This window comes from Lactuca sativa, chromosome 9 (genome assembly GCF_002870075.4).
Source record: "Lactuca sativa cultivar Salinas chromosome 9, Lsat_Salinas_v11, whole genome shotgun sequence".
NCBI classification, from domain to species: Eukaryota; Viridiplantae; Streptophyta; class Magnoliopsida; order Asterales; family Asteraceae; genus Lactuca; species Lactuca sativa.
This window is the reverse complement of record NC_056631.2, coordinates 51,224,039-51,236,720: the sequence shown is the minus strand read 5'-3', so window position 1 is coordinate 51,236,720 and position 12,682 is coordinate 51,224,039.

The window sequence follows — 12,682 nt, the reverse complement described above, 5'->3', positions numbered from 1 at the left end:
CATAAACACATATTAGCCACTCGAGGCTATAACTCTATGGGTCCGTACACCCAAACTCTCTGAACCCTCAGGTTCTAACTCTGGGAACCTTCCGGTTCCAACTCTATAAACATGCACAGCATAAATCACATAGACATCATGAAGTACAACATATAGCATACACATAACATACACATACTCTGACACATAACTTTGATTACCTACTCAAGGTAAAGTATAGTGAGAAGACTCACCTCGTATATCTCGATAACCTGCGAATCCTGGAAATCGCTCGTGCTCGATCCTCCGAGCTATAATTGTGACATCCCCAAAATCACGGCCAGAAAAGACCGGTTTGTTTATGCTTTGTTTCAAAATCAGAGTTACATTTTAAATGAAAGTGTTGCGGAATTTGTCCCAAAACAAAAATATGATAAAGATTTATCAAAAGCATTTCCATAGAAATGTATTTCATTATAAGACTCGGGATGTCATGTTCGTACAGATCAAAAGCATAAACAGTACAATATAAGCCTTACTACATTATTTCATATCTACAGGCCTATATCCGTAATCCCTCGTTCAAAACATCACACCTATGCTCATGCGCCACTACCTGTAATACATAAAACTGAGTGGGTCAGGCTTGGGAGCCTGGTGAGCACATAGGGTTTTCAACCCACAATAAATTAATTTCATCAATCAACAATAACCCGATTACCCGTTCCCGTTATCCTCACTTTACGTCCCTAAACACCTATCATAAGGGACCTAGCCTAAGGATCATCATCGGGACGGACACTACTGCTAAGGGGATTCCTCAGCAATAAATGTCCTAAAGGCAACCATGTGGGGGATGGAGTACACCGGTGAACACATCGTTCACAAACACCTACAGGTTGCGAGCCTGCTAGTGTTCCACTGGACTGTCTAGAAGAGTCCGTGGTCGTCATCCATACTCCGCTAGATGACAGAAACAACAACATCATCATCGAGGCCTCTCATCATTTTATCACACATCACCTATTGTATCTACCCATGTTTTACCCCAACATTTTCGTAGATATAAAATACATATACAGTTTAAATCATTGAAAACATGTATAACAACGTTCATCTAGCATAGATAGCAAGTATTCAAATAATATGCACACATAGCACGTAATTTATATAAAATACTTCATATCTATGTGTAAGTTGAAAGTAACTACGCACTCACCTGAAAGGTGGTGACTCAGCACTCGGACGGCGCTTCGATACTCTCAAAACGATATTCCTTCGATAAAACCTAGTACCAATACCACTAGGGTTTAGTCTAACGATAACCGCGATTAATTAATAGTCTAGCTATTATTATTATTATATAAGCGTTAAACGATACTTATATAACCCATAATAATAGCCTAAGTACTTATTATAAGTTCCTAATAACGTTACTATATTAAAACATAAGCTAAACTAAAGTTAGGGTAGGTATAGCTCACTTACAGCGGGTTTTCTCGAAAACCGGGCTTCGCTGGAGCAGCGTTCCCGAGCCGAAAGGCTCTTTTCTCGGAACTCCGGGAGCCTCGGGGCTTCCTTCGGGTGCTAGGGGGTTTACCTAGGCTTTAAGGGGGCTTAAGGAGCTTAGAGAGAGTATAGAGAGAGAAAGAAGAAGGTTGAGGGGTGAGAAAATGAGGGAACCCGGCACCTCTATTTATAGGGGAGAAATCTGATGGACTCGCCGAGTCTGAGTCATGACTCGCCGAGTTGGTGCATGTGGTGGCCTTCTGGTGGTGCCACGTGTCCAATTCTGGTGGTGCCACGTCACCCCCTATCGCGTGTCAGCCTTCGAACTTAGAAAAATCATAACTCTCGCATACGAGCTCCGTTTTCGACGTTATTTATATCCACGCGTAGGTAAAATCAAGATCTACAACTTTCATTTAGACTCCGTCGGCTAATTCTCGACCGATCTCAAATTTAACAGTAGGAGGCCTTTAGACTGTTAAATGACCGCGAAGAATTCGTAACTCCTTCATGCGAACTCCGTTTTCGTCCATCTTTTTGCCATTGAGTTCCTATTAATGAGATCTTCAACTCTCATTTAGGTCGCGTAAGCCAAAAACCATTCGAACTAAAATTCGAGTTTCGGGCTGTACACTGCTATTCGAAAACTTCGAAAAATCATAACTTCTTCATACGAAGTCAGATTTGGGCGTTCTTTTTATCGACGTTCTTAGTTTAACATATTCTACGACTTTCGTTTAGATCGCTAAGGATAAATCTCGCTCCATCATAAATTCACTATTTACGCTTCCCGGTGTCGTGCCGGTTTTGCCGTAAAACTTCGACGGGCCATAACTTCTTCGTTATAACTCGGATTTCGGCGTTCTTTATATGTACGGAAACCTTGAGACATATTCTACAAATTTATGTAGAGATATCGGGTTTATCTCGCACTTTAATTTTGACGCTTATTTTTATTATTTATTAATTATACATTTATAATTAAATTATAAGCACATAAATACACATAATTCACATAATACTCAAATACTTCATCTTTATTACTTCAAAAGAGTTACAAGAGTTGACCTAGACTATTACATTGACAAAAATGCTTAGCCCTGAAACCCGGGCGTTACAATTCTCTCCCCCTTAGGATGATTCCGTCCCGGAATCATGCATCAGCAAACAGATGTGGATAGCGACTCATCATGTCATCCTCTGTTTCCCAAGTGAGGTTCGGCCCATTCGAATGTTTCCATCGGACTAGCACTAAGTCGACCATCTTGCGTCGTAACTTCTTAGTCTTACGGTCAACAATTGCCTCAGGCTCTTCGATCAGCCTTTTATTGTCATCCATCCTTAACTCTGAGATTGGAATTATGTCGGGAACATCTCCCGTGAATTTCCTCAAATAACACACATGGAAAGTGTTATGAATACCATTGAGTTCTTCGGGCAATTCCAACTTGTAAGCTTGGTTCCCAATCTTCTGAAGAACTTTGAACGGTCCAATAAACCTTGGACTCAACTTTCCTCGTTTCCCAAATCGTATAAGTCCCTTCCATGGTGAGACTTTAAGCAGAACGGAATCCCCAACCTCGAAGGTTATCGGTTGTCTTTTCTTGTCAGCATAGCTCTTCTGACGATCCTGAGCTGCTAACATTCTTTCCCTAATCACCTTCAACTTCTCAGCAGTGTCATGGACTATCTCGGGGCCCATAAACTGCTTCTCTCCGGCTTCAAGCCAACAAGACGGCGTACGACACTTCTGTCCATACAAGGCTTGGTAAGGTGCCATCTTGATGCTCGAGTGAAAACTATTGTTGTAGGAAAATTCTACCAGAGGTAAGTGCTCGTCCCAATTCCCTTGGAATTCGAGGGTACATGCTCTCAGCATATCTTCCAGCGTCTGAATCGTTCTTTCGCTCTGACCATCAGTTTGCGGATGATAAGCAGTACTCAAACACAACTTTGTACCTAACTCCTCTTGTAGACTCCTCCAAAATCTTGACGTGAAACGACTATCACGATCTGATACAATCGTAAGAGGAACACCGTGAAGTCTTACAATTTCCTTCACGTAAGCATTTGCGAGCTTATCCATAGACCACTTCTCGTTGGCTGCTATGAAGTGTGCACTCTTGGTGAAACGATCCACGATTACCCAAATCATGTCGTGACCGTTCTTCGTCCTGGGCAGTTTAGTCACAAAATCCATGGTGATGTCTTCCCATTTACCCATGAGTACAGGTAAGGGTTCTAAACTCCCATACGGTTTCTGATGTTGTGCCTTAACCCTCGCACATGTTACGCACTCGGCCACATACTTCGCAACATCGAGCTTCATCGTCGGCCACCAGTAGTAGGGTTTTAGGTCCCTATACATTTTAGTGCTACCGGGATGAATCGAGTACATGGTCTTGTGTGCTTCTTCCATTAGAAGATCTCTTATTCCTCCCGTCTTAGGTACCCAAATTCGATCTTGGAATACCTTCAGTCCACGACTGTTTGTACCGAATACTAACGTTCTTCCCAAACGTTCTTCCTTTCGGTCATTTTTCTCTAAAGCTTCTTCTTGAGCTTTCCTGATGCTTTCCACAATCGCCGAGACGACTTCAATTCTTAACGCTCTTGGCCTTTTCCTTTCAAGATTGACTTTCCGACTGAGAGCATCAGCAACAATATTTGCTTTACCTGGGTGGTAAAGTATCTCACAGTCGTAGTCCTTGAGAAGTTCTAGCCAGCGTCGTTGCCTCATGTTCAACTCCTTCTGATTAAAGAGGTACTGGAGACTCTTATGATCAGTGAAGAGCTTGCACTTCGTGCCGTAGAGGTAATGCCTCCATATCTTTAAGGCAAAAACTACCGCTGCCAACTCCAGATCATGAGTGGGGTAGTTCTTTTCGTGCTCTTTCAATTGTCGAGATGCGTATGCTATCACCTTTTCTCTTTGGGTCAGAACACAACCCAACCCGACTCCAGAAGCGTCACTATAAACCGCGAAATCTTCGACTCCATCGGGTAGAGAAAGTATCGGTGCTTCACATAACTTCTTCTTTAGCTTCTCGAATGCCTCATCGTGTTTCTCACTCCACGTATACGTAGCTCCTTTATGAGTCAAAGCTGTTAATGGAGCAGCTATCGAAGAAAAGCCTTGGATAAATCGTCGATAATATCCGGCTAATCCTAGAAAGCTTCGAATTTCCGTGGGACTTTTCGGACGTTCCCACTTCATCACAGCCTCAATCTTTGCGGGGTCAACCATTATTCCCTCCTGGTTAACAACCTTACCCAAGAATTGGACTTCCCGTATCCAAAAGTCGCATTTGGAGAACTTTGCAAAAAGCTTCTCCTTCTTCAACACTTCTAATACTTCCCGTAGATGCTTGCCATGCTCCTCTTGGCTTTTCGAGTAGATGAGAATGTCGTCGATGAACACTATCACAGATTTATCGAGGAATGGTTTACAAACCCTATTCATCAAATCCATGAATGCTGCGGGAGCGTTGGTTAGCCCGAATGACATAACCAAGAACTCGTAGTGTCCATATCTCGTTCTGAATGCAGTCTTCTCAATATCCTGCTTTCTCACCTTTAGCTGATGATATCCTGACCTAAGATCGATCTTTGAGAAGTAGCTCGAACCTTGCAGCTGATCGAATAGGTCATCAATCCTCGGCAATGGATACTTGTTCTTCACCGTTGCCTTATTCAGCTCTCGGTAGTCTATACACATTCTCATACTTCCGTCTTTCTTCTTCACGAATAACACCGGAGCTCCCCAGGGTGATGAACTAGGTCGAATAAAACCGTTGTCCAACAGCTCCTGAAGTTGCGTCATGAGCTCCTTCATCTCCGTCGGTGCTAATCGGTAAGGTGCCTTTGCTATCGGTGTTGTTCCTGGTAACAAGTCTATACGAAACTCCACTTGCCTATCAGGTGGTAATCCGGGAAGATCTTCGGGAAAGACTTCCGGATAATCACACACAACCGGTATATTCTGCACCTCTTTCTTCTCCTTCTTGGCATCGATTACGAATGCCAAGTATGATGCACATCCCTTTGACAAACATTTCCTGGCTTTCATCAGGGAGATGATTCCAGAATTCACTCTGCGTTTGTCCCCGTACACCATAAATGATTCCTTTCCGGGTGGGTTTACCTTTACTATCTTCTTTCGGCATTGAATCTCAGCATCGTTGGCGCTAAGCCAATCCATACCCAAAACGATGTCGAAACCGTTTAACTCTATGGGTAATAGCTCTTCGTGGAATTCGTTTCCGTTTAGGTCAATGACGATGTTCCTAATACGATTACTAACAGGTATGAATTTGCCACTGGCAACTTCTACAATCAGGGCATTATCTAGTTTTTCTACAGGCAATGCTAATTTCCCACCAAATTTATGCGACACAAAGGAGTAGTTGGCTCCGGAATCAAATAGTATATTTGCAGGCAAACCATTTACAAGAAAGGTACCTGAAGCGACGTCTGCTGCCTCCTTTGCAGCCTCGAGCGTCATCTGGAAGGCTCTTGCCTTCGGCTTCGGTGGTATGTTGGGTCTTCCCGTCTCCTTCTTCTTCGGGCAATCCCTTGAAATGTGCCCCTCCTCGTTGCACTCATAACATACCTTCTTAGTGAACGTGCATTCATTGGCATAGTGCCCAGGCTTTCCACATTTGTAACAAGTGACCCCTCCATCACACTTCCCAAAGTGCTTCTTCTTGCACTTGTCACACCATTTTGCTTCTGATCCTCCTCCCCTCGAACCAGACTTCGAGAATCTACTCTTCTTGTTGGACTTCGAGGATCCATTGAACTTCCGTTTCTCACCAACCTCAGCCCTCTCCAGACATCTTTCCTTTTGTTGGGTCTCCACATTCTTAGCTGCTCGAACAGCTGATTTCAGAGTGGTTGCCATCTTGACTGTTGGGCCAAAGTCAGCCGGCAGTCCGTTTGCGAATTTCTCAATTTTGGAAAGTTCGGTTGGCACTAGGTATGGAAACAACTTCATCTTTTCCGTAAATGCAGCAGCATAGTCATCGATGCTCATTCTCCCTTTCTTCAAATTTTGGAACTCATTGTTCAGATCAATCAGGTCTATCTCTGAACAGTATTGCGCCTTCAGTTGTTCCAAGAACTCATCCCATGACATTTTCAGAGCTTCTCCCCGTGGCATTGTATCTGCCAATAGCTTCCACCAGCTCAAGACTCCAGTTTTCAATTGTCTTACAGCGAAGACAGTCTTCTGCTTCTCGCTGCAGTCGCAGCTCTCAAACACCATCTCCATCTCGGAGATCCAGTCCATAATCTCAACAGGCTTTGGGCTTCCTGAGAGACTTGGTGGTTTCGCACCCAAGAAATTTTTGTACATCCGCCCATCCTTGTTGTTTCTCCCTTCTGGGCCATCCCTTTGCTCACCTTGAGTCCCTACTTGACTCACTTGGCGGCTATAGTTCCCTTCCTCAGATGGCTCGGGAATTGGCTCCGTCGGTTCAACATGTATGGTAGGTTCGTCCCTATTTTCGTGGAGCATCCGCCTCATTTCTTCCCTTTGTTCAGCTAGCATAGCCTGAATCATGGCTTGAACTCCAGCCATGGTGACTGGCTCAGGTGCAACTTCTTCAACAACAGGTATTTGCTGAACCACTGGAGGTTGGTTCCTACCTCCATTTGCGTTCACGTTTCCGCTACGGGTCCTTGCCATCTTGATCTATACACCGAATAAGGTGAATTTAGATCTTTATTTAGGATAGACGTTTAAATCGTCCTTATCACTCCGAAACGTTTACATGCTAGTTCTAATATCGTAGTCGTACGTTTAGAATTCTAAACACATAAGGTTTCCAGATCCGGTCGGCAATAGACCATAGATCCGAAGAAATAACAGCCTATCATGCACAAAGCATTTAGCACATAAAAGCATTTTAGGCATAATTCCTAAAATAAGCTAGTGCTCACACCTCACAGTCATCGCGTAACATTCTAAGTTTAAGTCTAGAAATCCTACAAATTCCTAGTTCGCTTAAACTAATGCTCTGATACCAACTGTGACATCCCCAAAATCACGGCCATAAAAGACCGGTTTGTTTATGCTTTGTTTCAAAATCAGAGTTACATTTTAAATGAAAGTGTTGCGGAATTTGTCCCAAAACAAAAATATGATAAAGATTTATCAAAAGCATTTCCATAGAAATGTATTTCATTATAAGACTCGGGATGTCATGTTCGTACAGATCAAAAGCATAAACAGTACAATATAAGCCTTACTACATTATTTCATATCTACAGGCCTATATCCGTAATCCCTCGTTCAAAACATCACACCTATGCTCATGCGCCACTACCTGTAATACATAAAACTGAGTGGGTCAGGCTTGGGAGCCTGGTGAGCACATAGGGTTTTCAACCCACAATAAATTAATTTCATCAATCAACAATAACCCGATTACCCGTTCCCGTTATCCTCACTTTACGTCCCTAAACACCTATCATAAGGGACCTAGCCTAAGGATCATCATCGGGACGGACACTACTGCTAAGGGGATTCCTCAGCAATAAATGTCCTAAAGGCAACCATGTGGGGGATGGAGTACACCGGTGAACACATCGTTCACAAACACCTACAGGTTGCGAGCCTGCTAGTGTTCCACTGGACTGTCTAGAAGAGTCCGTGGTCGTCATCCATACTCCGCTAGATGACAGAAACAACAACATCATCATCGAGGCCTCTCATCATTTTATCACACATCACCTATTGTATCTACCCATGTTTTACCCCAACATTTTCGTAGATATAAAATACATATACAGTTTAAATCATTGAAAACATGTATAACAACGTTCATCTAGCATAGATAGCAAGTATTCAAATAATATGCACACATAGCACGTAATTTATATAAAATACTTCATATCTATGTGTAAGTTGAAAGTAACTACGCACTCACCTGAAAGGTGGTGACTCAGCACTCGGACGGCGCTTCGATACTCTCAAAACGATATTCCTTCGATAAAACCTAGTACCAATACCACTAGGGTTTAGTCTAACGATAACCGCGATTAATTAATAGTCTAGCTATTATTATTATTATATAAGCGTTAAACGATACTTATATAACCCATAATAATAGCCTAAGTACTTATTATAAGTTCCTAATAACGTTACTATATTAAAACATAAGCTAAACTAAAGTTAGGGTAGGTATAGCTCACTTACAGCGGGTTTTCTCGAAAACCGGGCTTCGCTGGAGCAGCGTTCCCGAGCCGAAAGGCTCTTTTCTTGGAACTCCGGGAGCCTCGGGGCTTCCTTCGGGTGCTAGGGGGTTTACCTAGGCTTTAAGGGGGCTTAAGGAGCTTAGAGAGAGTATAGAGAGAGAAAGAAGAAGGTTGAGGGGTGAGAAAATGAGGGAACCCGGCACCTCTATTTATAGGGGAGAAATCTGATGGACTCGCCGAGTCTGAGTCATGACTCGCCGAGTTGGTGCATGTGGTGGCCTTCTGGTGGTGCCACGTGTCCAATTCTGGTGGTGCCACGTCACCCCCTATCGCGTGTCAGCCTTCGAACTTAGAAAAATCATAACTCTCGCATACGAGCTCCGTTTTCGACGTTATTTATATCCACGCGTAGGTAAAATCAAGATCTACAACTTTCATTTAGACTCCGTCGGCTAATTCTCGACCGATCTCAAATTTAACAGTAGGAGGCCTTTAGACTGTTAAATGACCGCGAAGAATTCGTAACTCCTTCATGCGAACTCCGTTTTCGTCCATCTATTTGCCGTTGAGTTCCTATTAATGAGATCTTCAACTCTCATTTAGGTCGCGTAAGCCAAAAACCATTCGAACTAAAATTCGAGTTTCGGGCTGTACACTGCTATTCGAAAACTTCGAAAAATCATAACTTCTTCATACGAAGTCAGATTTGGGCGTTCTTTTTATCGACGTTCTTAGTTTAACATATTCTACGACTTTCGTTTAGATCGCTAAGGATAAATCTCGCTCCATCATAAATTCACTATTTACGCTTCCCGGTGTCGTGCCGGTTTTGCCGTAAAACTTCGACGGGCCATAACTTCTTCGTTATAACTCGGATTTCGGCGTTCTTTATATGTACGGAAACCTTGAGACATATTCTACAACTTTATGTAGAGATATCGGGTTTATCTCGCACTTTAATTTTGACGCTTATTTTTATTATTTATTAATTATACATTTATAATTAAATTATAAGCACATAAATACACATAATTCACATAATACTCAAATACTTCATCTTTATTACTTCAAAAGAGTTACAAGAGTTGACCTAGACTATTACATTGACAAAAATGCTTAGCCCTGAAACTCGGGCGTTACAATAATCCTTCTATAACATCATACATCTCTAATTAACACTTTTACCACTAAGGTTGACTACCCCTATCAAGTCAACACTGGTCAACTATGGTCAACGGTCAACGGTGAGTGGTCAGGGACAAACTTCCTGCTACTCCCCGAGTCTGTTCTTCGGACTCGGCGAGTCCATGCCATGCACCAACTCAATCTCACTTTTGAGGTCAGATCCGCTCCAACAACTCATAGATCTGGCCCTCCCAAGCACATTCATCACGTAAAGTTCATGTCTTGGTGCTCATAACACACCCCATGCCTCATAAATGGTGTTTTGACCTCAAGCACAAAGACCCCAATCCAAAACCCCCATGGATTCATAAAAAGCTTGGACAAAGGGACACTCTGGACCTCCAAGGGTCCAGATCCAGAACCTAACTCGCTTAAGGGACCAAGGAAGCACTAGATCTAGCCACAAAAGGGCTCAATAAGCCCTAAATCAACATGAACATCAACATAACAGAGAATGGCTCGAAAATAGTACCTCAAACGTGATGTTCTGGACCTCAAATCTTCAGAAAGTGGCTCCTCTTGTTTCCCCCTTGGCTATTGCTTCCTTTCCCTTGCTAGATAACACCTCCAAGGTCAATAATGGCTCCTTGGCTTACTCCAAACGCTCAAGCTCACTAGGGTTTCTCTCAAGGGACTGGTGAGCACAAATGACGGCCATAAGGCCCTTTAAATAGGCTCCAAACCCGAGAAATTAGGGTTTCATTAAACAGCACGGACTCGCCGAGTCCATTCCTTGGACTCGCCGAGTCCGGGCGCGAACCCGCGTCCTGAACCGCGATCCTTCTCGGCGAGTTTGAGCTCCAACTCGCCGAGTCCCCACACAAAATACCAAAAATATATATAAATAAAAGATACCTGGAAATCCGGGCTGTTACAATTCTCCCCCACTAGAACTAGACTTCACCCTCGAAGTCTCGCTCTGCAAATAGCTCCGGATGCTGCTCACACATCTCACGCTCCGGCTCCCAGGTCATCTCTGGTCCCTTTCGATGCTGCCACTAAACCAACACCAGGGGTACCTCCTTGTTCCTCAAAACCTTGATCTTCCGATCTCTGATGGCCACTGGTCTCTCGGCATAATTCAGGCTCGCATCCACCTGAATATCCTCTAATGGAACCACTGCCGACTCATCGGCTATACACTTCCTCAGCTGCGACACATGAAAAGTGTCGTGAATCTGCCCCAACTTTGCTGGCAAATCCAAACGATAGGCTACCCGGCCTACCCTCGCGATCACTCGGAAAGGACCAATATATCGGGGCCCCAACTTGCCCTTCTTCCTTAATCGAATCACTCCTTTCCAAGGAGAGACCTTCAGAAGTACAAGGTCGCCAACCTGAAACTCAAGCTCGGACCGGCGTCTGTCTGCATAACTCTTATGTCGGCTCTGAGCGGTCAACAACCTCTGTCCGACCTGCTGAATCTTCTCTGTCGTCTGAAGCACGATCTCTGTACTTCCCATCACCCGCTGATCAACCTCTCCCTAACAAATGGGGGTCCGACACCTCCTCCCATACAACAGCTCAAAGGGTGGCATACCAATGCTCGAATAATGGCTGTTGTTGTAGGAAAACTCTGCCAAGAGCAAATATGCATCCCAGCTACCCCTAAAATCCAACACACATGCTCGGAGCATGTCCTCGAGCGTCTGAATCGTTCGCTCACTCTGACCGTCTGTCTGGGGATGGTATGCGGTACTAAAATGCAGTCTAGTACCCAACTCCTCATGAAACTTCTTCTAGAATCTGGAAGTGAAACGCACATCACGGTCTGAAACAATCGAGATCGGCACCCCATGCCGAGATACCACTTCCCTCACATACACCTCCGCCAATTTCTCTGCTGAAGAACTCTCGCTGATAGCAAGGAAGTGAGCGCTCTTCGTCAATCTGTCCACAATCACCCAAATTGCATCAACTCCTCTGGCAGTCCTTGGCAATTTGGTGATGAAATCCATAGTGATATGTTCCCATTTCCATTCGGGAACCTCCAATGGCTGCAACTTACCATGCGGCCTCTGGTGCTCGGCCTTAACCCTCCGGCAGGTCAAGCACCTCTCAACAAACCACACGACATTCCTCTTCATACAGGGCCACCAATACTCCCTTCTCAGATCCAAATACATCTTAGTGGCCCCCGGATGGATCGAAAATTTCGACCGATGAGCCTCCTCCATCAAAATGGTACGCGTTCCTCCCACAAACGGCACCCAGATGCGCCCCTAAAATGTCATAAGCCCCCGACCATCGGTAACGAACTCTGAAACCAAACCAACAACCCGTTCCCTCTTCTGCATCTCAGGTTGCACAGCCTCGGCATGTGCCCCACGAATGGCGTCCAATACCAGAGCTATCATGGTCAATCTCAAACATACCTCCCGCAGTGGGGTGCTCTCCGCCCTGCGGCTCAAAGCATCGGCTACCACATTAGCCTTGCCTGGGTGGTACAGGATCTCACAATCATAATCCTTGACCACATCCAACCACCTTCTCTGTCGCATTTTTAGGTTGGGCTGATCCATCAAATACTTCAAACTCTTATGGTCCGTGTATATCGTACACCGAACCCCATACAAGTAGTGACGCCAAATCTTGAGGGCGAACACCATTGCCCCCAACTCTAGATCATGGGTGGGATATCTCGTCTCATGAGGCTTCAGCTGCCTCGATGCATACACTATCATATGCCCCCTCTGCATCAGCACCGCTCCCAATCCCAAAATCGATGCATCACAGTATACCACAAAGTCCTCCATCCCTTCCGGGAGAGCTAACACCGGGGCTTCGCACAACCTCTGACGAAGTGTCT